Here is a 26,654-nt window from a genome sequence, read left to right on the forward strand (position 1 = left end):
CCACTACATATATCAGACTTGGCTGTTGGAGGATAAAATGGCCCAACATGTTCCATATGGGTCACATGGATCAACGTCTAATCCAGCCATAAGTACAAATATTAAGGGACATTTTACAAAGTCACACTTTCAACATGGAGTTGTGCATATGGAGAATTTAAGCATGGAAGTCAGTAGGCCCTGCAAGATTTCTATGGCATTATGCGCTCCCAATGGGAGAAGCTCTGTGCTGGGGGGGGTAAATTTGTGAAATATACCCTACTGCGAAAGTGAATTTGGAAAAATGCAACAGATATGCATAAAAGTGCTTTAAGTACCTTTCTCAATTTTTTTAAGCTCAGGTCTGGTATTGTATTAAAAAGTGTTGTGCATTTGTAATATTAATTGCAGAAATTGCCATAAGAATATTAATAAATATTTAAATGAATGTTCTCTCTCAATGTAATGAAATCCATGGCCCAGAAATTAGGCTTCTTACCGCCACGAGTTACCACCGCCATCCTAGAAACAATTGTGGCTGCCAGTCAAATGCCCTTCTCTGGTGTGGGACTCAGCGGCTGCCATTTTGGTGAGGGCCTTAGCGGTACTGATACCTTGAGATGCAAATATGGAGAGCATGACGCAGACATCACGCTCTGCAAACTTGGACCTTTACATTGAGTTTAGCGCTGGGCCCTATGTTCGCTCTGAAAAGCGACAGACTAACAGAGATACTGTCAGCAGTTCTTAAAGGGACACAAACATCTTTCAGGTAAGTTTGCATTTAAGCATTTGGACTGGATTTTTAAATATTTTATTGAAGTAGTGGCTTGATGCAATACATGTTAAAAGTTCTTTGGGAGTGCAGGGAGTGTTGCTGGATGTTTGCAAGGCCTCTGAGAAGATAGGGAATGCTGCAAATCACCATCATCATCATAGGCAGTCCCTCAAAATTGGGGAGGACTTGCTTCCACTCTAAAAGTGAGTTCTCAGGTGACTGTACAGTATAATATGGGAATTACAGTCTCTGTCACAAGTGGGACAGATAGTGGTTAAAGGAAAGGGTGGGTGGTGAATCTGGTTTGCCGTACACTCCTTCTGCTGTTTGCGTTTGGTTTCTGCATACTCTTGGCGACAAGATTCGAGGTGCTCAGCGCCCTCCCAGATGCTCTTCCTCGACTTAGGGCAGTCTTGGGCCAGGGATTGCCAGGTGCAGGTGGGGATGTTTTACTTTATCAAGAAGGCTTTAAGGGTGTCCTTGAAACGTATCCTCTGTCCACCTGGGGCTCGCTTGCCATGTAGGACTTCCGAGTAGAGCGCTTGCTTTGGGAGTCTCGTGTCAGCCATGCGGACGATGTGGCCTGCCCAAAGGTCAAGTGTGGTCAGTGCTTCGATACTGGGGATGTTGGTCTGATCGAGAACACTGACATTGGTGCATCTATCCTCCCAGTGGATTTGCAGGATCTTGCGGAGGCAGCGCTGGTGGTAGTTCTCCAGCGCTTTGAGGTGTTTACTGCTGCAACTACTCAACAGGTCAGGCAGCATCCGAGGAGCTGGTGGTTGAGTGTGAAATCAAGTGTTGTTGTTGTTTTTTCTTCTTCTTCTTCATTCTTCTCTCCCTCTTCTTGGTCAACCACTGGCTGAACTCGTTGCATTGCATGCCCGACACGAAACTCCCAAGAGGTGCATGCCAGAAGGAGGATAATGTATGAGGATACCATCATCTTGTATCCTTTCAGCTCCTGTCAAGCATGGCCTTTAAAACATTTAAATTTATTTAAAAAAAAATTAATTTTCCTGTTTTAAATATTTAAGTAAATTGCATTTTAATTAATTTTAAATATGTAATTTTTAAAAATTTACTTGATGTATAGATATATTTTTGGAGGGATTCTCATTCATGCTTATGGGGTTTCCGTATATACCGAATACCCTTAACTATGAATGGGGATTCCCTGCTTTTATTAGTTGGGCCGGCCCACGTGATACCAGAGGCGCTTGCGAATTACCTACACCCCTGGGATACATGGGCCTCTACCCATGGGTACATGGAGAGGCCCAGGACCGCGAATCTCCATACCTCCTGATATCATAGGAAGGCCACCAGACAAAGGACTGTAAAGAGACCAAGTGCTGCAACCTTTGTGGTCTGGCTGGGCATCTTTACAAAAACTGCCCCAAACGCAACTTCAGCTATGCGCAGGCAGCAAAGAACATTGCATGAGAGGAGGAGGAAGCTGAGGAACACAACGCTCCAGAGGAGACCCATACCCTCCCCCTGACCAACACACTGGGCAAAGAAAAAACCGCTCATGGACTCGGAACGGGTCAGGGAGGAAAAGAAGCCTGCTACGATGAGCTGAGAGACACCAGCACCCAGCAGCGAAGCTCTCCCCCAGCGCACCGAGTCCATGAACGAGGAGGCAGCAGATGATGAAGTGGGATGGGAGACTGTCAAGAAAAAGGCCCGCAAGCAGAAGGAAAAGAGGCAAGCAAGGGCCCCTGCTGAAACGAAAGGGAAGAGGCAGCTTACATCCACGACAGACAGCAGTGATATCAGCTCGTCGGATGACGAAAGGCGAGACAAAGCCCCTCACTACCACCACCAGAACAAGAAGCAATACGCCAACCCACAGCCACAGGCGACCAGGAGCAGTGAAGCGACCAGTATAGCCCCGCTCCGGGAATCCGGGAGCAGCGAAGTGCCCAGCGCACACGAGCTCCGGAACACCGGGAGCGAAGAAGCGACCAGCACAGCCCAGCTCCGGGATAACGGGAGCAGTGAAGTGCCCAGCACACCCCACCTCCGGAATACCGGGAGCGACGCAGCGATCGAAGCACGCCAGCTCGAGAAAGTTGTGAGTGAGGAAAAGAGGGAACCACCAACACCAGGCGAGGACAGTGCAGAGGTCATATCGGACTTTCTGACAACACGACACCAGTCCCCTGGTCGAAACACTCCCACGGGAGAGGATGACCAGTATACCAGCCCAGGTGAAGTAGACTTTTACAGTGAAAATCTATGTATGCAGGAACCGGCCACTGGGCAGGTCTCCAATGTAAAGGACAGTTTATTTGAAATGTAAATGTTTTGAACTGTAACCTGTAACTTAAACATGGATTTAAAAATTGCATCTATTAACGTGCGTAGCGTAAAATCCACTACGCGATATGTTTCCACCTTGGGGTACCTCACCAAGGTCAAAGAAGACCTGTTGTTCTTGCAGGAGTGCGGGCTGCCGCACTCCAGCAGTTACCAGCAGTGGTCACGATGGTGGGACCATGAACCATCCATATGGTCAGGAGGCAACGACTGCCGGTCTTCCGGCCTAGGCATTCTCCTGCGGGGAGGCCACTTCACCATCACTGAAGTTAAGGAGGTGGTGGGCGGCCGCCTCCTCTCGTAGCAGATGTAATGTACAAAAATTCCCCTCTAAGGCTAATTAACGTGTATGCCTCGCCTCTCAGAAGCGAGCAGCTGGCCCTCTTCCAGCAGCTCCCACTGCTGCTGGCGATGTCCAGGCCGGTCATTCCGGGCGGTGATTTCAACTGCATCATCGATGCGGCTGGATGATCCAGCAGAGCCGACAGCAAGCTGGACACCATGTCCAGACTCCTGATGGACGCGGTAAAAGACGCCAAACTGTGTGACGTCTTCAGCAACCCTGCAGACGGAGCACTGCGCAGATACACCTGGTTGAGACCAGATGGGTCCGCCCATTCCAGAATAGACTTCCTGTTTGTGTCCCACACGCTCAAGGTCAGATCCACCGACATCACACCGGTGTTCTTCTCTGACCACTGCCTCCTACTGGCCAACTGTCGCCCACAGGAAAACCAGAAAGTTGGCAGAGGGATATGGAAGCTGAATGTGAAACCGTTGACTCTGGAAAACGTGGAGGAACTCAAGAGCGATTACAAAGGTTGGAGAACCGTAAAACCCCTCTGCGATTCCCCCATGCACTGGTGGGAAACAATCAAGACAAACATTAAGAGGTTCTTCATCCTCAAAGGTGTTCAGGAGGCGAGAGGGAGACAGAGGGAATTGTTCCAACTCCAGAAGAACATGCAAAACCTGCTCCTGTTGCAGTCGATGGGGGTCGATGTCGCGGAGGAACTCGAAGAGTTCCAGCAAGCCTCGCACTTTGCCTCAGAATCCTCCAAAATCATTTTTCACTCCAGAGTCCGCTCCGTCGAGCAGGATGAGACGTGTTCGCACTTCTTTTTCCAAAAGGTACACGGGGGGAGCTCTGTGATCACCAGCCTAAAGGAAGAAGATGGTTCTGTGACGTTTTCGCAGCCTGACATGCTGAGGATTAGCAAATCCTTCTATGCCAGGCTGTATGACGTCAAGCCCACAGACCGCGCGGCCTCCCAGTTGTTCCTGTCGTCTATCACAGAGGTCCTAGACGACAGCGAGCGGGAGAGTCTGGACCACCCGTTAACTCTGGATGAGGTGACAAAGGCTGTCCGGTCCCTTGCGACGAGTAAAACTCCCGGAAGCGACGGCTTACCGGTCGAGTTATATTCGGCCCTGTGGGACTGAATAGGCCCAGACCTGCTGGAAGTGTACGAGAGTATGCTTCTGGCTGGCAGTATGTCAGAATCAATGAGGGAAGGCATCATCACCCTCATCTACAAGCAGAAGGGGGAGAGGGAGGAAATCAAAAACTGGCAGCCCATTTCGCTGCTCAATGTGGACTACAAGATCCTGTCAAAGGTCATTGCCAACAGGGTCAAGTCTGCTCTTGAGCTGGTGATTCACCTGGACCAGACCTGCGCTGTCCCCGGCAGGAAGATCTCTGATAGCCTGGAGCTACTCAGGGATACGATCGCTTACGTGTGGGACAGGGGGGTAATCAGCTTAGACCAGGAGAAGGCCTTTGACAGGATATCGCACACATACCTGATGGACGTGCTCTCCAAAATGGGGTTTGGGGAGGGTATCCGCAATTGAATCCAACTGCTCTACAGAGACATCAGTAGCGCAGTTCTACTCAACGGGTGGGAAACTGAAAGCTTTCCGATCAGATCTGGAGTCAGGCAAGGCTGTCCTCTCTCGTCTCTCTTGTTTGTGTCTTGTATCGAGCCCTTTGCCGGGTCCATCAGGAAGGATGTGGGCATTAGAGGGGTGACGATCCCAGGCAGCGGAGGCGCTCGGGTCAAGACCTCCCTGTACATGGACGACGTAGCCATCTTTTGCTCGGATCTGCAGTCGGTCCACAGATTGCTCACAATCTGCGACCAGTTTGAACTGGTCTTGGGAGCGAAGGTCAATCACAGCAAAAGCGAGGCCATGTTCTTTGGCAACTGGGTGCCTGACCGATCCTTTATTCCCTTCACCGTGAAGCCAGATTAACTGAAGGTGTTGGGAATATGGTTCGGAGTGGACGGGGCGTGCGCCAAAAACTGGGACGAGCGCATGGTCAAAGTGAAGCAAAAACTGGGATGGTGGAAGCTGCACTTCCTCTCCATGGCAGGAAAGAACCTGGTCATCAGGAGTGAGGTGCTCTTGGGGTTGCTGCACGTGGCACAGGTCTGGCCCATCTCTCGCTCCTGTGCCGCGGCAGTCACTCGGGCCGTCTTCCACTTTGTCTGGAGGTCCAAAATGGACCATGTCCGCAGAGACAAACTGTATAAATCTCTGGACAATGGAGGAAAGGATGTTCCGAACGTGGCCCTCATCCTGATGGCCACCTTTGTGTGCGGCTGCATCAAGCTGGGCACAGACCCCCGGTACGCAAACACCAAGTGTCACTACGTGCTGAGGTTTTACCTGTCCCCGGTGTTGCGAAGGATGGGTCTGGCGAAACGGCCCCACCAGCTGGACCATGCCTGTCCACCTGTCCTTCGTGGAAAAGTTTTTCACAAAAAACCCATTTGACCATAAAGCCATAAAACAGCGGTCAGCACGTAAGGTCCTGGACGCCCTACAAAAGAAGGAGAGAGTGGACCCTGTCGGGAGGTTCCCTGAGCAGACTGTCGAACTCATTTGGAAGAACGTCTCATCGCCAGAGCTGTCACACAAGCACCAAGATGTAGCTTGGTTGGCGGTGAGGAGGGCCTTACCCGTCAGAGCGTTCATGCACAGCCGACATCTCAGCAGCACGGCACGGTGCCCCCGAGTCGGCTGCGGGGCGGACGAGACTGTCACCCACCTACTTCAAGATTGCGCCTTTGCAAGGCAGGTCTGGAAAGAGATGCAGTGGTTGCTGTCGAGGTTCATCCCAAGCAGCTCCATAACACAAGACTCTGTGCTCTACGGGCTGTTCCCAGGGACACACACCGAGACAGACATCACCTGCTGCTGGAGGGCCATCAACTCGGTGAAAGACTCACTTTGGTCTTGCCGAAACTTGCTGGTTCTCCAGAGCAAGGAGATGTCCACGTCTGCGTGTTGCAGACTGAGGCAATCCAAGATCCAGGACCACACGCTGAGGGACGCACTTAAAATTGGTGCAGCCGCTGCAAAGGCACGGTGGGGAAGGGCCACAGTTTAAAGCCCTTCCGCCACAGTAAACCCAGGGGATGGAATCAGTATAAAACTCCCCTCGGGCTGCAATGGTAAACCTTTTGTATACATAGAGCTCCATGATCTGCAAACACCTATGTAGTGCCATGTAAAATGCAAGTTCTGTTGTGTAATGCATGTTGGAAACAAATGTAACTGTACCCTCACTGTGTACTGTATGGTGACACATGTAATGGAACTTGATGAACGTACCACAAAGTATCCTGGATTGTATGAATCATACCTTGAAATGTAAAGTAAAGCAATGTATTGAACGGAACTGCGGTCAGCATCCAAATGTAATGTATGGAATTGCTAACCGCATCCAAATGTACTGAACTGCTTTTGAATGTATTGTGCAAATTTTTATATGAATAAAGTATATTTTGAAATTAAAAAAAACCTCCTGATATCATAGGCAATCCCTCGAAATAAGGATGACTTGCTTCCACGCCAAAAGAAGATAAGGTCACAGGTGTTCCAATGAAGAACCTAATATTCCAGGTCCTGAACTACATCCTGAAGGGTGGAAGATGCTTGTGTGTGGATTTTTTTAACGTGTTGTGGCTGGTGCACACCAGCCACCACACGGGCTTGACAGAGCTAGGTCTTGGTCCAGTGGTAAGGATTACCCAAGATGACTGGAGACCTGCTCTGCTGCACGGACCTAGCTCGCACACATATCGCAGTGTGGGCTGGCCCGTGCTGTCCCTCGGCCCTAAACTTATGCCTCGCCTCCTGAGCCACCAGTTACGCAGACATTTTATTTGTGGATTGGAGGCATTTTCCACGGGAAACCTCCGACTGCAAATTCAGGGCCAATATTAATGTTTTTCAAGATAAAGAATGGAGAAAGCTTTCCCTTTGTTCACTAGATTTCACATCCTGTGAGCTCAAGTGGCAGTACATTTCCGTGGAGCAGAGTTCCGCACAATGAGAGCACATGTCAGGAATTCAATCGGATTGACCTGCGTCCGATTCATCCTCCGCACAATTTTCACTCCATTGAAGTGAATAACAAGATAATTGGGTGAGGCACGGATCAGATATGCTGACGTTCATTCGTATCCTGTACCTTCCCCCACACAAAACTCTACATTGGGAGTAGTAAATTGCAAAATTCACACTATGGATTCACAGTATAGGGTTGAATTTCCATGGGGGTAGTCCTGACAATCTGCCGTAACTTTAGTTAATGGGGTTACTCTGGGGTTCCCACAGATCTTCCACTGAAGTTATGGCAGACAATCAAGAGAATTTCCTTGGAAATTCAACCCTTTACTGTAGTGTTGATGTAAAGAAGTTTTATTTCAACCTATGTTGCAGATACAAAGTAATATAGCCTCAATCAGGTGTCAAGGTCTTAGCTTGATACCAGCGAACATAGCAGGGAGTCTCACTTGGGTTCGCATCGGGCTAGTTCGAGTTTTAGTACCTGATTCATGGTTTTGGCATCAGACCAGCACTACATGTTATTACACATGAAATAATTCAGTAATTCTCTCAGTAGTCTGGTGCTCAGTTCAGATTTAATTGAAAACTATGGAAGAAATATTGGATTATTATTCTAGTGTTGTGTAATTTCCTGTAAGTAACAAAAGTGTTTATTTGCAGAAACAACTGGCACAAATTTGGATCCTTAATGCCCATTTTTGGAATGCCTTTAGAGTTGCAAAATGGCATCTGCAATGCTGGACGCCATATTGATGAGGGCATCAGCATTCATGCAGTGAGCGTCTGCCAGAAGTGTGCAGAGTAGGCAGATTATGACATCAATTAGCGTGCAATGCTGATTTGATGCCAGCACTGCCTTTTTGGAGCACAAAGTTACAGTTAACCCCCTCTCTTAAGTTCACACATGTTCAGCAGCAGGAAGGACCCCTCAACAGTGCTATTTAAAGGGATCACCAATTACTTTCAGGTTAGTTGCTGATTGATTTCTATTGGCTGTTGCTAAGATTGTATTGTTTGCAATTGTAGATGAGCGTTTGTTGCTTTCTAGAGTTCTTTAATGTTGGTAAAGTCTCCAGGGAGTAGTGGGGCAGGAGCTGAAGGGTTTTATCCTGACTTCAAGACTTCTGCACAAACCAGTTGCACTAGTAGGAATTGCACTTGGAATACAGCATGACTTGGAAATTGAACAGAGGTCCTGCAGAACAGGAGAAACTGCTGGAAGAATGAGGAAGAGGTGGGAGAAAGGCTCTCAGCAGGAGGCCATATTTGCTCAGGGTGTTCAGGAAGCAATTCTCCTACCTGAACCTTAGAGAGGAACAATGTTTGAGATGTCTACGCTTCAGTAAGGACGTCCTCGCTGAAACCTGCCACCTGCTGCAGCCACAACTGCAACCTCAGACCTGGGCAAGGACCACATTACCAGTGACCATGAAGGTTACTGTGGCCATGAACTTTAAAGCATCGGGCTCTTTCCAGGCTGGAGCTGGAGCTATTTGCAACATCTTACAGTTTGCCATCCACTGTTGCGTAAAAAAGGTCACTGAGGTTCTGTATTCAAAGAAAGCTGACTACATTTCATTCTCTCTGGCAAGAGAGAAGCAGGCAGTGCAAGCACATGGCTTTGTGAGGACTGCAGGCTTCCCCATGTAGCAAGGTGCCATTGACTGAATGCACATCGCTTTGCAGGTGCTGCATGTCAACTCTGAGATGTACTGCAACCGAAAGGGATTCCACTCCCTCAACATCCAGCTGATGTTTGATCATAGGCAACGAATCATGCAAGTCAAGGTCGCCTTCATTCTGCACCAGTCCACTATGCCATCTGAATTTGAGCCACCACGACAAACAAAAAGATGGCTGCTGGGCGACAAGGGCTATCCGCTGATGACATGCCTCACAACTCCTGAGCGGAACCCATGCACATGTGCACAGCATGCATACAATAAAAGTCATGCTGCCACATGAAATGTGATAGATCAGAGTATTGGTGTGCTGAAACAACACTTCTGCAGCCTGGATCGCTCGGGTGGAGCCCTGTAGTACTTGGCAGAGTGGGTGCCAAGATTAGTGGTGGTTTGCTGCATGCTGCATAACCTCGCCACCGTGAGGGCATAGCCCTTGCCACCGGTTATACGGTAAGCAGCTGAAGAGCTTCATCATCAGTGTCTTGTTGCTCTTCCAGCACAGCCTGGCCAGGTTACTGTTCTTGGGTATCTGAAAGGAGAAAGGCACAAGGGTAAGGTTGTGGTGAGGGAAGGGAGGAAAACAAGAGGTACATGCTTACACCATCTGCAGCTTGCAAATCAGAAGAGATTGTGGTATGAGGGGGAAGTGGGATGTGAGAAGGAGGAATAGATATGAGGATACCATCATCATCAGGAATGCTTTCAACTTCCCTGTTCAGCCCCGCCGTGGCACTTCCTCAGCAATAGCCACTCCAATGATGGCAAGCACATCTCCTCCATGGGGGTTAGGACATACAGACACACCTTTCCCTTGCCGGTTAGCTCCTGCTGCCTCTTTTTGTATGTCATCTTGTCCTGCAAAATCGAGGGAAGTTTGTCAGTAAGCGTGGTGCAATCTGTTTGGGTGATGTGGCTGTAATGTCTGAATAATTGGCAGTGTATGCAAGTTGTGAGATGTGGGTGTGAGGCTTGCAGCAGTGCTAAGTGTGTGAGGGTGAGGTGCAGCTATGGATGTTAGTTATGAGTCATGATTGATAGAGTTTGTTGGTAGGTTAATGAGCAGTGTGTGAGCCTAGTGGTGCAGTTGGTGGGAGACGGCATTTGAAAATAAATTCACTGACCTTGACCACTCATGTGAGGTCATTGAATGTTTTGCAGCACTGCATCCAAGTCCTTGCGGCTTGACTCCTGGCATTGATCTCCACGGCTGACTGCTCCCACTGCTTTTTCGAGCATTTGTCTGAAGGGCCTCCTGGCCTCCTGTGGCTATAGCACTTCTGTCCTCATTTCCACTTCCTCCACCAAGACCTCTAATAGAGTGTCTGAGAACCTTGGAGCCACTCTCTTCCATGTTGTGCCATTATTCAGTCTTTTTCCATGTCAGAGTGACTTGTACAAGGACTTCCACCACCTGCTCCGGCCACAATGCACCTCCCCTTTAAGAGGTGCAGGCCGGCTTGCAGTAGTGCAGCCTCGTTTTAACTCTCACAATTTTGGGCCCCCTGCTGAGGTGTTCAGCCACTCGACAGAATGGTTAGCTACAATCATGGCAATAAGCAGGCAGCATGAAGTTGGCGTGCTGCCTGCATCACATTGGACAGATGCGGGGTAATCGCAGATCGTGAGCCCTGCATCCGTCTTCGGGTGCTATCCAATTTGGCCCCCAATGTCTCTGGAGATCTTGTATCTGCTCCATATTGATCTGTATCTGCTCAACCCAACAAACAAGGAAAAATAACTAATGAGTTCTTCAGAATATAAAATTACAATAGTATTAATGTTTTAAAGCTTTAATGGTATTCTCCTTTTGTTTTCTATCAGTAAGGTCATTACCTTAGTCCATCTGTAATGCAGACTTACTGAACTGTTGATGTAGCATGAAATGTTCAGATCATCATCAAGAAACACCTCGTATGGTCCCTCAGGAGTAAATTCAATGTTGCCCAGATCTGAAGAAAATGGACAAGACCATCCGTTAAAGATTTGCAGCTGATAGCTAGAGGAGACACAGCTGACAGCATAGAATACTGGGTGTAATAACCCTTTGGGAAAATAGCAATAAGTGGGGTAGATATAACATAAGAAATAGGAGCAGGAATAGGCCATTTGGTCCCCACGAGCCTGCTCCACCATTCAATAAGATCATGGCTGATTTGATCTTGACCTCAACTCCACTTCCGTGCCCACACCCCATAACCCTGGATTCCCCTATTGTTCAAAAATCTGTCTATTTCTACCTCAAATATATTCAATGACAGAGCCTCCACAGCTCTCTGGAGTAGAGAATTCCACAGATTCATGACCCTCTGACAGAAGAAATTGCTTCTCATCTCCGTTTTAAATGGACGACCCCTTGCAACCTGAATGTATCATGTAGAGGAAAATCAGGTGGGAGAATTACACACCCAAAACCTGATTTACCTCCCATTAACCTAATTCCATTACTTGACTCTCCTAATGTCAGACATTAAAGAGGAAATTCTATTAATCCAGAACATCTGTTCGAGAAGACTGCTGTTAAATTGTTGTAAGAGTAATTTAATAGCATACCAAAATTAAGAAAATAAATAAGTGAGAAAACATAACAAAAATAACTTGCATTAAATAATATACAGCCTTTAACGTAGAAAAACATCCCCAATCACATCAAAGGCGTGTATGGGAAAAATAGATGCTGATTCAAAGAAAAAGGGATGGAAAAATAATTTGTTAAAGAATTGAGTTTTGAGGAGTGTCTTCAAGGAGGAAAGAGACACGGAGAGGCAGAGAGACTTAGGGAGTGAATTCCAGTACACGGGAGCAAAGCAATTGAAGGCACTGCCACCAATAAAGGGATGAAGGGAAGGAGGGTTGCATCAGATGCCAGAGTCAGAGGAACGGAGAGATTGAGAGAGTGGGGCTAATTGTAGGGTGGGGGGAGGCTAAAGATGAAATAAGGATGGCCAAGGCCAGAAAGAGATTTAAACATAAGGAAGGGAATTTTAGGTATGAAACAGTGGGGACCAGGTGCCAATGTAGGAAAAGGGCAATGGTCAAGTGGGACTTGGTATGGGTTAGAATAGGGACAGCAGATTTTGGATGTGTTCAGGTTTACAGTGGGTTGAGGCTAGAGAGAAGAACTTTGTTGAGTCTTTGCTGATGTGGGTGGGGAATCATGTGGGTGATTCCTAACTTTGTCTGATAAGTGTGGATGAGGTTCCTCATTAGCAAAATTGAACTTGAGAGAGGGGGTTAAATAATTTGAAAGTATCTGAGGCAGAACTCATTGTTGTTCTGAAAAATGGATTATGGGAAATCTAAGCATAAAGCCAAAGTATAAAATAAGTATAAAGCCAAGGGATGAGCGGCAGATTTCCTAAGTCCATGCTGCTTTGGGGGGACGGGGCGGGGGGGGGGGGGGGCAGTACGACACGCCCATGATTTTCTTTCCAATGGACAGAAAATTGTGCAGGCACACCTCTGATTTCACAATATGGGCTGCCAGCAAGTGGAGGCTTCCTGCTAGCTGCATCTACAAGGGAAATGGGCAGTAAAGTAGCACCACTGTGTCAAAGGTGACAGGCAAGAGCTTTTGCATCCCTTCAGACTTTAGTTTTGGTTCTAAGTGTAGAGAGCGTGAAATTTGGGCCCATGGAAGCCAAGTTTCAAGTGTAAATGTGCAGACTCAATGCTGAATAAACACATACACCAGTTTATGGCCCAGCCATCTGCACCCGCCCAAGTTATTGTCCTGTAAATGTCAGTGAATCTGTATCATTGTTTATCCACGCATGTTTCAATGTTCCCAACCTTATATAACATGGAAAATAAACCAGAACAGATAGTTATCGCATCACACTGTAGTCAGGCTCTGTAAAATGGGAGAAAAAGTAAACCCTGACCTTAAACCTTTGCAATTGGTAGCTTGGTAATTGATTGCATAGGCGTTCTGGTCATTTCAGTTTTTTAAAATTTGTTTTCCCTTTAGAATGTGGTCAACATTGGCAAGACAATATTGTTTGTTCAACCTTAGTTGCTCTGAGGACATTAACTGTCATAGTGTCATGTATGTACTTTTGAGATCACTAGCCACGAGATGGCGTCACTGTTGGAGGCCATTGAGCTGCACGCACGTGTGTGCAGCCCAAGTATAAAAGGCCAGCCATTTTGTAGATTAGTCACTTTGGGCCTTAATAAAGCAGAGCCAAGGTTATACCTCTTGGAGTTAAACAATACTCAGTCTAACAGTTATTGCAAACATAACATTTGGCGACGAGGCATCAAGAACCTTTGCATGCAAAAATGAGCACAATTGGATTGTTGGAGCGATTTGTGGAAGGAGAAGATTGGGCAGACTTTGTGAGCTGTTTGAGCCAGTTCTTCATGACCAACAAAATGGAGGAGGTCGGCGATGCAGATCGGCGCCGGGCGATGTTCTTCATGGCTTGCGATCCAAAAATTTATGGTCGGATAAAGAATCTACTCCTGCCTGTGAGTCCAACAGAGGAAACATATGAAGAATTGTGTACACTGGTACAGGACAACCTTAAGCCAGACGAAGGCATCATCATCGCGAGATACAGATTTTACACGCCGTTTGCTCAGAGGGCCAGAATGTGGCGGAATTCGTTGCTGACCTAAGACATCTAGCGGGACCGTGTAAGTTCGGGGCTGTGTTGGCAGACATGCTGTGGGACTTCTTTGTAATCGGCATCAACCATGAGGTGATCCTGCCTAAACTACTGGCGGTGGAGACATTGGACTTGAACAGGGCCATCACGATCGCTCAGTCATGCATGACGACGGATAGAAGTCTAAAGCAATATTAGTGAAAAATCGAAACTCAGCAAGTACTGTAAATATGATTGATTTGACATTCGGCAGAGCAGTACATGGCAGCGCCTACCCGACTGCAAACGTGAAACCTGTGGCTGCCCAAAGTCCACCAGCGGGAATGCATCCGATTTCTCTGTGTTGGCGTTGTGGGGGAAATCACAGGCACCAGCAGTGCCGATTTAAGCAATATAGTTGCAAAGGCTGTCTGAGAGTGGGGCATCTCCAGCGCAAGTGTCCGCAGATGAGCAAGCTTGCTGCGACACACCACATGGAGGATGATGGTCAGACTAGCGCGGATCCGGATAGGCAATCTGAGATACCAGAGGAGGAAGTGTATGGACTGTACTCGTTCCTAACTAAGAGCAAACCGATAATGATCAACGTGAAATTTAATGGGGTGCCTGTATCGATGGAACTGGACACTGGGGTGAGTGAATCGATAATGAGCCAGAAGGCATTCAACAAGCTGTGGGATACTAAGGCTGTGAGGCCCAGGCTGAACCCAGTCAATGCCAAGTTGCACACGTACACCAAAGAAATCATAACGGTGATTGGCAGTGCCACAATTAAAGTGTCGTATGACGGTGCAGTTCATGAGTTACCACTATGGATTCTCCCAGGCAATGGCCCAACTCTGTTCGATAGGAACTAGCTTGAAAAAATCAGATGCGATTGGAACGACATCAAGGCGTTGTCGTCAGAGAAAGATACATATGCCCAAGTACTGAGCAAGTTCCCCTCGCTGTTCGAACCAGGCATTGGCAACTTCATGGGAGCCAAGGTGCAGATGCACGTGGATGCGGATGCAAGATCCTCCATCATAAAGCTCGGGCAGTTCTGTATCTGATGAGGGAGAAGGTCGAAATCGAATTGGACAGACTCCAGCGTGAAGGGGTCATATCACTGGTTGAATTTAATGAATGGGCCAGCCCCATTGTTCCTGTCCTGAAAAGTGATGGCACAGTCAGAATCTGTGGAGACTACAAGGCTACGATCAACAGGGTTTTGAAATAGGGTCAGTACCCATTATCGAAGGCTAATGACTTGTTTGCAGTGCTAACGGGGGGGAAGTCGTTCACCAAACTGGACTTGACGTCGGCCTACATGACATAGGAGCTGGTCGAGATGTTGAAGAGACTTACGTGCATTAACAAGCATAAAGGACTGTTTACTTATCACAGGTGCCCTTTTAGAATTCGCTTGGCTGCAGCAATATTTCAGCGGAACATGGAGAGTCTACTGAAGTCCGTTCCCAGAACCGTCATGTTCCAAGGTGACATCCTGATCACAGGTCGTGACTCCGAGGAACATCTGAACAATCTAGAAGACATTCTACATCATCTGGACAAAGTGGAATCAGACTGAAATGCTCGAACTGCATCTTCATGGAACCAGAGGTCGAATTCCTGAGGAGGAAAATTGCTGCTGACGGCATCAGGCCCACAGACGCGAAAACCAATGCCATCAAGAATGCACCCAAGCCGCAGAATGTGACGGAGCTGAGTTCGTTCCTGGGTCTACTCAACTACTTTGGTAACTTCCTACCTAAATTGAGCACCTTATTAGAATCACTGCACATGCTGCTAAGAAAAGGCGACAACTGGGTGTGGGGTGCATCTCAAGATAGAGCTTTGGAAAAAGCCACTAATCTGCTTTGCTCTAACAAGCTGCTGGTACATTATGACCCATGTAAATGTTTAGTATTGGCCTGTGTTGCTTCGTCATATGGAATTGGTTGCGTACTCCAACAAGCTAATGAGTCGGGTAAACTTCAACCAGTCGCGTATGCTTCAAAAAGTTTGTCTAAAGCAGAAAGAGCCTACAGCATGGTAGAGAAAGAAGCACTAGCTTCTGTATGGGGTTAAAAAGATGCATCAGTACCTGTTTGGTCTTCGGTTTGAACTGGAGACAGATCACAAGCCGTTCAGTTCACTGTTCTCTGAAAACAAAGGTATTAATACCAATGCTTCATCCCACATCCAGAGGTGGGTGCTGACATTATCCGCTTATGATTATGTTATTCGCCATAGACCTGGCACTGAGAATTGTGCCGATGCTTTGAACCATCTGCCGTTGCCCACACTAGAGGTGGAAATGCCAAAACTGGCAGACCTATTGTTAGTTATGGATGCTTTTGAGAGTGAAGGAACTCCTGTCATGGCTCAACAAGTTAAGACCTGGACCAGCCAGGACTCGATTTTATCGGTGGTGAGGAGTTGTATCCTCAAAGATGATTGGTCTGCCATACCCAAGCAAATGTCCGAAGAGACCAAACCTTACATTCATCAGAACGACGAACTGTCGATTCAGTCGGATTGCTTACTGTGGGGCAATCGTGTTGAAATGCCCAAGAAAGGGAGAGAGAAATTTGTACGTGAGCTACATAGCACACATTCCAGCATTGTAATCATGAAAGCATCGGCTGGTCTCATGTATGGTGGCTGGGAATTGACTCTGAGCTGGAATCATGTGTGCATCAGTGCAACACTTGCATGCAGCTCAACAAAGCATCATGGTCCAGGATCTACATAGACTTTGCAGGTCCCGTCCTGGGAAGATATTTTTAATTGTGTTGGATGCATATTCGAAGTGGATAAAGTGTATAATCATGTCATCCAGCACATCTACAGCTACCATTGAGAATCTCAATGTCATGTTCGTGACACATGGTCTGCCTGACATCGTTCTTAGCGACAACGGATTGTGCTTCACCAATCAGGAGTTTCAAGAGTTCATGAAACTCAATGGTATCAAACATGTACCGTCAGGACCATTCAAACCTGTATCCAATGGGCAAGCAGAACGTGCTGTCCAAATCGTAAAGCAGAGTATGAATCGAGTAACCCAAGGGTCACTGCAGACCCGACTGTCATGCATACTGCTGAGTTACAGGACAAGACCACACATGCTTACCGTGGTCTTGCCTGCTGAACTAATGATGAAGAGAGGTCTTAAGACCAAGCTATCTCTTGTACACCCTGACTTGAATAATCATGTTGAATATAGAAGACAAAGTCAGCAATGCTATCACGATCGCGCAGCTGTGTCACGCGATATTTCTGTAAAGGTTCCTGTATATGTTCTGAATTATGGTCAGGGTCCCAAGTGGATCGCTGGTACTGTCATGGCCAAGGAGGGCAACAGAGTATTTATTGTCAAGCTCAAAAATGGGCAAACATGCAGGAAACATATGGATCAGACAAAGCTGCGGCCCACAGATGAACCGGAGGAAGAGACAATCGACGACCAACCAACATATCCCCAGTCATCAGAGGGCTCAGTGGTCATCAGTGAATTGGGACTTTCAATCACTGACATATTCAATAAAAATGGACTTTCAATCCCTAACATGGCCATTGCCACTCCCACCAGGTCAGCCACCCAGCCACCAGTCACAACAGACTCTGAACACTCACCCAAGGCTGGAGTTGAGCTGGGACGATCAACCTGGAGCATAAAACACTGGACCGTCTCAATTTTTAAAAGACTGTGTTACTATCTCAGAGGAGGTATTGTCATGTATGTACTTTTGGAATCACTAGCCACTAGATGGTGTCACTGTTGGAGGCCATTGGGCTGCACATATGTGTGTGCAGCCCAAGTATAAAAGGCCAGCCACTTTGTATATTAGTCACTCTGGGCCTTAAAAAAGCAGAGCCAAGGTCCTACCTCTTGGAGTTAAACAATACACAGTCTAACAGTTATTGCATACATAACACATAGTGTGGGAGTAGAGTCTCACGTACATCATATCAGGTGTGGGTGGCTGGTTCCTAGAAGGACATTAGTGAATCAGTTGGGTTTTTATGATAATCCAGCAGCTTTTATGGTAAATTTCTCTGATGCTAGCCCACAAATTAGGAGATTTATTGAAATTCATCGACTGGAAATCTTAATTCTGTTTCTCTCTCCGCAGATGCTGCCTGATCCGCTGAATATTTCCAGCATTTTCTGTTTTTATTTCAGATTTCCAACAACTGCAGTATTTTGCTTTTGTACCAGATTTATTGAATTTAATTTCACAATTTACTTTGTTGGGATAAAGGACAAACCCCAACTCAGCTACATGTTATATGCCTTATTGACCCAATAGCCGAGGTGAGTTGTAGATCACCTCAAATATGATATTGACTAAGATAACAATGCCTCTTCTGTTCAATTGTATACTATGGATTAACACAGTGGGCTCAAGTTTCAGACCCCGACTAGAACGGCGCACATCGGAGAGGCCCACCTAATTTGTAGAATAAAAATTGTGCCGAATACTTACATCGCAATTCTCCGATATCTGTAGGGCCGTTTCCAGCTCGGCGTGGCACAGCAGGAGCTGCTGGGGGCGGAGCTACAGCTTTGCGCCAAAAATAGTGCCGGCAGTTGCGCACAAGCCTGTCTCAATTTGTAAAAGACTGTGTTAATATCTCAGAGGAGGTATTGTCATGTATGTACTTTTGGTATCACTAGCCACTAGATGGTGTCACTGTTGGAGGCCATTGGGCTGCACGCACGTGTGTGCAGTCCAAGTCCTGGCCCTCCCAGCGCGTCCTGTCTCCGGACGACGACCCTATCCCTGGCCGAAGGGACGTCGCCCCTATCTCGGGCCGAGTGGCCTGACACCTCTTACCTCATCGGCGGCGGGGCCCGTCCGGCATCTCACTGGGGGCAGGCCCTGCCCGAAGTCATCGGTGGCGGCCCAGCATCTCCTGGGTGTGGGCCCCGCTTGAAGTGGCATCGTTGACGGCGGCGGGGCCTGTCCGCCCGGCACCTCGCTGGGGGTGGGTCCCGCCCAAAGTCCTTGGTGGCAGCCCAGCTTCTCATTGCAGGCGTCGGCGTTGTCGTTGTCGGCGTGGCCCACCCGCCCGGCATCTCGCTCGGCGCGGGCCCTGCCCGAAGTCCTCCGCAGTGGCCCAGCTTCGTCCATGGTGGTGGGGCCCACCTGCTCGGCATCTCACTGGGGGCGATCGCGCCCGAAGTCCTTGGTGGGGGCGATCATCTGCTGGGTGCGGGCCCCGCCCGAAGCGGCGTTGTTGGCGGCGGGGCCCACCTGACCGGCATCTCCTGGGGGGGCGGGGGGCCATCCCAGCACGCTGTTAAAGGGCTCCCGGTGCTGCAGTAGGTGAGTAGAAACTTAATATTTTATTGATTGATTGATTTTTAAATTATTTTTTTAATTTTTTATTTTTTATTGGGTTTTTTTTGTTTGATATTTTTATTATATTTTATTTTTAATTTTTTAATTTTTTTTGATTGATTTATTGATTTATTTATCATTTATTATTGATGCTGGCTCTTTATTTGTAAAAGTGAAGTGTTTAATGCTTATAAACTTCCCTTCTCACCCCCCATCTCTCGTTCCCTACGCCTAATTTATAAAGTGTAGGCAAAGTTTTTCTGAGCGTACAAAAATCTACACTTACTCCATTCTAAGTTAGTTTGGAGTAAGTTTTTACTGCCTAAACTTGCAAAACAGGCGTAAGTGGCTGGACACGCCCCCTTTTGAAAAAAAATCTGTTCTAAAATGAAACTATTCTAACACACTAGAACTGGAGTAAACTAAATGCCGAGAATTGCAATGTCTACGATGCTCCATTCTAAACTAGTTGCTCCAAAAAAATAAGAGCAAATCAGGCCGAAACTTGAGCCCAGTGTGTGCAGATAGCAATGCAGTATAAAAATAATAGGAAATCCACAGAATATGCTGGAAATATTCAGCAGGTCAGGCAGCATCGCTGGAGAAAGAAACAGAGTTAACATTTCAGGTCGATGAATATCAATAAGTTTGGTAATCAAAGACATTGAGAAAAATATAATTATGTTTTATTGAAACTACAAGGATTGACAATAAGTGGATCTTTCACTGTTGGATTGTTGTATTTCTAATGGCTGTCTATAACTATTTCACAGCAAGCAATACTCATAGTTATTCAGGGGTATCTTTTTAGACTGCATAACTCTGCTATTATTTCCTGGCAATGAGAACACAGCATCGCACCAAACAAGCTTCCATTGGTCTGCTTTAATCTCTGAGGACAATCTTTTTTTCACTTCATACAAGCCTTTTGAGTCCAGGAAGACTTCTGATGTTATAACAGAACCTGAAAAACATTTGAGTCCATTTTCAGCATTTTTCTTATGCTCCAAACAAACCAGATACAATGTGAAGGGCAACGAAGAAAGAATGAGCTTGCATTTATATTTACAAGCTTCGAACGTACCAAAACACTTTACAACCAATGTCACTACTGCGTTAAAGTGAAGTCACTGTTGTAATGTAGGAAACACGACAGCCAATTTGATCACAGCAAGTTCCCACAAACAGCAATGAGGTAGTGGCCAGATAATCTGTTTTCTTAATGTGTTGATTGAGAGATAAATATTGGCCAGGACACGAGGTGAACTCCTCTACTCTTCTACTAATAGTGCATGGGATTTTTCATGTCCATCTGAAAGGGCAGATGGGGCCTCAGTTCAACAACTTATCTGAGTTGATATAAGATACTGCACTGAAGTGATAGCCTAGATGATGTGCTCAAGTCTCTGGTGTGGGACTTGAATCCATAGGCTGACTCCTTGTTCGTGCACCCCATGAAAAATTCAAAAGCCATGTACAATAGCAACCATCACATCAAGGAGGCACTCCAGTTATTTACTGTCACAGGAATAAATAAAATAATATAATGGCATCACTTGTGATGGACTCCGTGTAGTTACAGCATCAACTGGATGGGCCAATTCGATGGTCCTACTGGTTTTTGCTTGCCCTTTTTGTATGTTCATCTGTCAACATTTTGATCACTGAGTATAGTTGCAGTACAATGAGACTGAAATTCACTAACTTCAGTAAAAATGTTAAGTACAATTTAAAAGAGATAGAATATACCGGTAGCTGGATTATTCATTAGAATTTAGTGCTTCTTTGAGCATTCTCACTCCTTCCTAAAAGGATTACAGTAGGGGTGTGAAACCTACAGCTCTAGAGTCACATTTAACTCCCAACCCTGGCAATCCAGCCCCAAAGCCCAGGCAACATAGTCCTATTTGAACTTGTATTTTTTATTTGCTGTTTTGTCTGTTTGAATTTGAGTTTGGTGCTTGGAGGTTTTAGTAACAACGGTTTTTAGTGCTGTTGCCTCTTTGATGGACAAATTATAAATCATAACACCAAGATCTGTTAGAATCAGCAATTTGAGATCAATGGGAATTAATGGCAACAAAGATTTAACTTTTATATATGGCCCCTGAGGCTCCATGGTACACAGGTAAAGACTTGGAGACCCCTAGATTAAGGAACATTAACAAATATTATTTAAAAAGATGAATCTTGCTTGTTCAGAGCTTGTTAAGGTCACTAAGCACATTCATGATGAATGGTTAAAAAGTGGGTATTTACAGAGCTGGAATTAGTGAATTAATGAAGAATCAGCACAGCAGTGCAGGAGAAGATGAGTTGTAGGCTCACAATACCACACAGGCAGTCGTGCCACTCACTACAAGTTTTATCATTTTTTATCCAGCTGAGTGATATTTAGAAAAACACGACTAATTATGCTTATAGTAAAATGCAAAGTTTCCATACCATTATCCCCATCTTGAAGAGGAAATCCATCCAAGTAGAATATGATATTTGGCTCTGGATATGCTTTTCGTGAGACACAAGTAGCATTCTGAATCAAAAAACAAATGTTTTATTTATGGTTAAAAAAACATTCACTCAAATGTACAGAATAGTGACAATTGGCAGTACCTCTCAACCTCTGTGTTTGGTGAAGTTTTGAGATGTATTAGAGATTTTTAAATTCTAGAAGAATAACGATGCAGCATTTCATTTCCACTGATAGTCTGACAAATGTGTCGCTGGGAGTGGAATTTCAATTGACATTACAGGATGTCAGAGCCAGATGACATCTATAGGGGTCGCTATTGTCAAATTTATTAGTATTAAACATAGAAGTCTGTGATAAAGCTTGTGTACAAAATAATAAACTTTAAACATTAACAAATTATTAAATCTTCCTAAATTAATAAAGAGTTAGCAAAGGCCAATGTACCTTAACAAATAATCTTCACATGTTAAGAAGGGGTATATAACCCTAAAAGATTGAAGCTGCTGAACCATCAAAGTAGGCAATATTATCATGTAAATAATCTCACCGTTAAGTTCCTTTCAATTCTGGAGGGTTACCATGAAAAGTCAGATGGCTGACCATGTAATGCTCAGTTCACTAGACAGTGCTTGGTAGTCAAGACATGGGTCAGTAACATTGCAGCAACCTTGAGGGAAAAGATTTCGAGGTAGGAGGAATGGGTTCAGAAGAAACCAATTGCCCAGCTGAATTGATCAGTTTTTTTTCCATTTGTGGTGAGCTGCTGCGGTGTGGTGTGTACGTGTGTGTGTGTGTGTGTGTGTGTGTGTGTGTGTGTGTGTGTGTGTGTGTGTGTGTACGTGTGTGTGTGTGTACGTGTGTGTGTGTGTGTGCGTGTGTGTGTGTGTATGTGTGTGTGTGTGTGTACGTGTGTGTGTGTGTGTGTGTGTGTGTGTGTGTGTGTACGTGTGTGTGTGTGTGTGTGTGTGTTGTCGAAATCTCGACCTCAGAAAAGAATGACTCCGACACTTACAGCTCCGATGGAAGTTTCCCTTTTAATTTACTTGCTCGCAAGGGGTAGGTTTCACTCAGTCAAGGGCAAAATGAAACCTCCGCAATGGTACAGCTTCACAAGATATTTATACAGTAAAACCCAAGTTCTGGCCTCTCCCTGTGTATTGCTCTGTCTCACAGTCAGTGAATACAGATAAAGAGTTAATTACTATATCCTGGTACTGAAATGGTGTCAAGATATTTCCTTTTGTCAGGGTTATCAGAAAGCCAAACGGCCATTACTCCATGAGTCATAGGTAATGGGCTATCACCTGTCTTGTATTGTATCAGGATTATCCAATTTCCTGGTCAGTTTACCTGTTTGCTTCAAATGGATGAGGTAAAGGAAAGAGATAATGGCTAGAAGATAAGGGTGGGGTGACATGGAACTCCTGTAGTGTAGACAATAGGAGAGCACCATGGGGGTTACTTGTCTCAGCATGACTTGTCTCCTAGCTGTCTGATAACCATCAGTCATCTAACAGCAGGTTTAGCTGTTTAAAATAAGCTGGCTGCTAAAATGCAGAAAGTTCTGGAAGGGCCAGGACTCCATTTTAATCAAAAGGCACACAAATACCGTTTGGTATCAGCTTAGATAAAAATACATTTCCACATTCCCCCATTTTGTCCTTCACAAGGACAACTCAATCCATTCTGATCTTGTACAGTCTCTCCATTTCCATTTCTACACAAGAGCCTTCAGCAGTTGTTGCGACCATAACTCTAGCCGTGGTCTCGGTAGGTAACATAGTTTCTCCAACCCTGGCACAGCAACACTTAATGACGACAAATAATAGATACAGGGCGAAGACTATCAGCAGGAATATGATCAAACCCTGTACCACAGATTTCCCCAGGGCTCCCAACCATCCTGATGTTTTCAGCTAGACTGCCGATATCTTCTGATTTATCTGGGATATATGTACAGCATTCTTCACCTATTAATGCGCATGTCCCTCCCTCCTTGGCTAGGAGATAATCTAAGGCCATACGATTTTGGAGAGCCACTGTTCGAATAGCTACCATTTCGTCATTTATCCCTTCAAAGGCTTGGGAAGTTGCGTTGGCTACTGATTCTACTAAGTTAGCCAGTTCCCGTAACTGCCATTCGGTCGATGCTATTCCATAGGGTGGCACCATTACCTTGAATATTCCGTTTAGCCACGTTAAATCCTGTTTAAATCTGTGGCTTCCATAGGCCTCCCTTAGAGTCCTTACTGATCTGATAAGGGGTACCACATATCCTAAGTAACAGGACCCTGTCCAGTTGGCTGGTAACCATGGGTAGGCTTTATGGCCACAAATAAAGTAGGTGCAATTATAGGACGTCAGCTCCTGGTCCTTTCGCACTGTCCCTACTCGAGTGGTCTCACCTTCCCACCCTTCACCTGGGGCTTTGTTATGGACCGTTGTCCAGCCAACGGTTGCTATCTTTCTCTCAGTCGGATTAGTTGTGGCTTGCCATTTAATCATTTGGGAACACTTGCTGCGTCCCATTTCTGGTCCTTTTGTCTCATTACTCACTAGGCATATTATACCCTCAGGATTTCTTATTCTGGGAGTAATGCTTAGGAAGGGAGGCTGATGGTTATTATCATAATTGGGCTGGTACCATCCCTGGAAGGCTGTAAGTTTATACCCTGCCGACCTCCATTCTGTTTGCTCCTTTGTTTCTGGCCCCTTAGTTAGTTTTGTCCTGTTTTGCACTGTCAACCATTCTACCATTTCTGATTCGTTAAAGGGGACAGATCTCAGGGGAATACCCTCACTGGAGTGGACAGGTACATGGGAACATATCCAGCAACTCGACAAGTTTCTTTCTTGAGCATACCTATGACTCAGTGCCATAAATACGTTTACGTGCAATTCCCTTCGGTGGTGGGTCTGTACCCCTGGTGTAATCAATAATGCGAAGTAAAACCCTGTCAAGCCCAGCACCATCAGTCCCCATAGTCCATACAGTTCTTTATTCAGTCTTCCTTTTTCTGTTCCTCTGATTCCTTCGTCCCTTCCTCCTGGTCGGGTGCCCGTTTGCAATGGGATGCGTGGATCCATGTTGGTCTTTCCTTTACCTTGATTGCAGTATTGGTCGCCAGCAAGACCTGGTATGGTCCTTCGAATCTTGGCTGTAGTCTGCTTTTCCTTTTAAAAATCTTGATGTAAACGAATTCCCCTGGCTCCAGGTTATGACACTTCCCTTCCGCTGGCTTGACTTGGGCTTCCTTTACCTGTGAATGAAAGCTGGAAATACATTTGGTTAGTGCAATACAATAATTCAACATATTTTCCTCCATTTTGTGGATGTCCATCTGTTTTGCCGTAAATGGTGCTGTAAAAGGTAGTCGTTGGGGACGTCCCATAACTATCTCATGTGGTGACAAGCCTGTTGTTCTGTTGGTTGCAGATCGCATTACCATCAAAGCTAAGGGCAGCAGTTCTGTCCATTTCAGTCCAGTGTCATTGCATAGTTTTGCCAGCTTATTTTTAAGCATTCCATTATATCTTTCAACAAGTCCAGCTGATTGTGGATGATAACTGCAATGAAAACGTTGATTAATCTGTAAAGCTTTACACATTTCTCTTATGACAGTTCCCGTGAAATGTGACCCGTTATCACTGGAAAGCTTAGCAGGGATTCCGAAGCGCGGTACAATTTCTTTTAACAAACATTTAGCAACCGTAGTGGCATCGGCCTTTTTACATGGAAAGGCTTCAATCCATCTAGAGAACACATCTACAATAACTAATACATACTTGAATCCCATACACATAGGTAATTCAATAAAATCCATTTGTAAATGTACAAAAGGCACGACTGGATTTGGGTGGGAGGCAGATTCTACTTTTTCCGTCTTACCCGGATTCATTGTCTGACAGGTAACACAATTTTCACAGATTTGTTTTGCAATTGCCGAAATACCTGGTGCATACCAAGTTGCCAAAATATAATCTGCCAATCCCCCTTTGCCTGCATGTGTGAATGTATGAACACATCGGGCAATCCATGGAAGTAAGGATCTAGGGGCCACCACGCGGCCGTCATGGTGAACCCATATTCCTTCTGGATTTTTATAACATTGATCCTTCGTCCAGGTCACCACCTCCTCCGTACTGGCCTGTGTCTGAAAGGCCAGCACGTCATTAATAGTGGGTGGCGGGTCTGAGCAATTATTTTTCCTCAGTGGGAACAATGACACCTGCATCCCCCCTTTCGACAGAGCTGCTGACTTAGCTGCATTATCAGCTCTGGCATTCCCAAGTGCCACCTCATTCGACTGGCCTGTATGTGCTTGGCATTTGATAATGGCAAGTTTTAAGGGGCATTGAATGGCTCGCAGGAGATTTTCCACTTGTTCTGCATTTTTGATAGGGGTTCCTGAAGAAGTCAGGTACCCGCGAATCTTCCAAATTTGTCCATAGTCATGTGATACCCCAAAAGCATACCTGGAGTCAGTGTAGATATTAACTGTGTGTCCTTCAGCCAGAATACAGGCTCGAGTTAACGCAAACAATTCGGCTTGTTGGGCTGAAAAGGAGTCTGGAAGAGAGGCTGTTTCGACAACATTAAACTGAGTTACAATTGCATAAGCCGCTCTAGGTTGGCCCCTATCATTTCGTAAGGCTGATCCGTCAACATAGTACACTAGATCAGGGTTACACATTGGTACATCTGTTAGATTGATACGTGGTTTAGTCACTAATTCGGTTACCATTTCACATGAATGGGGTTCGCCGTCGTCTTCCGTGGGGAGTAGAGTGGCTGGATTTAAGGTAGTGCATCTTTTGATGACAAGGTTCGGATTTGATAACAGTTCGACCTCGTATTTGGTGGTTCTTGCGGAGGTTAGGTGTTGGGTGGCACATTTAGTAAGTAAAATCTCGACAGAGTGTGGGATATATAAAATGGTCTGATGATTTAGAGTTATTGTCTGAGCCTGTTGCATAGCATAATAAGCTGCTGCCAATGAAGGAAGACATCCTGGTAGTCCGGTGCCACTGGGTCTAGTTGGGTACTGAAATACGCTACCGGTCGCTGCCTGTCCCCATGTAACTGAGTCAAAACAGATTGTGCAAAAC

The 26,654-nt window shown here is 46.0% G+C and overlaps 1 pseudogene; it reads right to left on the reverse strand.

The window, feature by feature from the left end:
- Window positions 1–26,654, reverse strand: part of LOC139245602 (T-cell surface protein tactile-like) — a 182,984-nt pseudogene that overhangs the window by 29,596 nt on the left and 126,734 nt on the right.

This window comes from Pristiophorus japonicus, unplaced genomic scaffold, assembly GCF_044704955.1.
Source record: "Pristiophorus japonicus isolate sPriJap1 unplaced genomic scaffold, sPriJap1.hap1 HAP1_SCAFFOLD_224, whole genome shotgun sequence".
Taxonomy (NCBI): Eukaryota; Metazoa; Chordata; class Chondrichthyes; family Pristiophoridae; genus Pristiophorus; species Pristiophorus japonicus.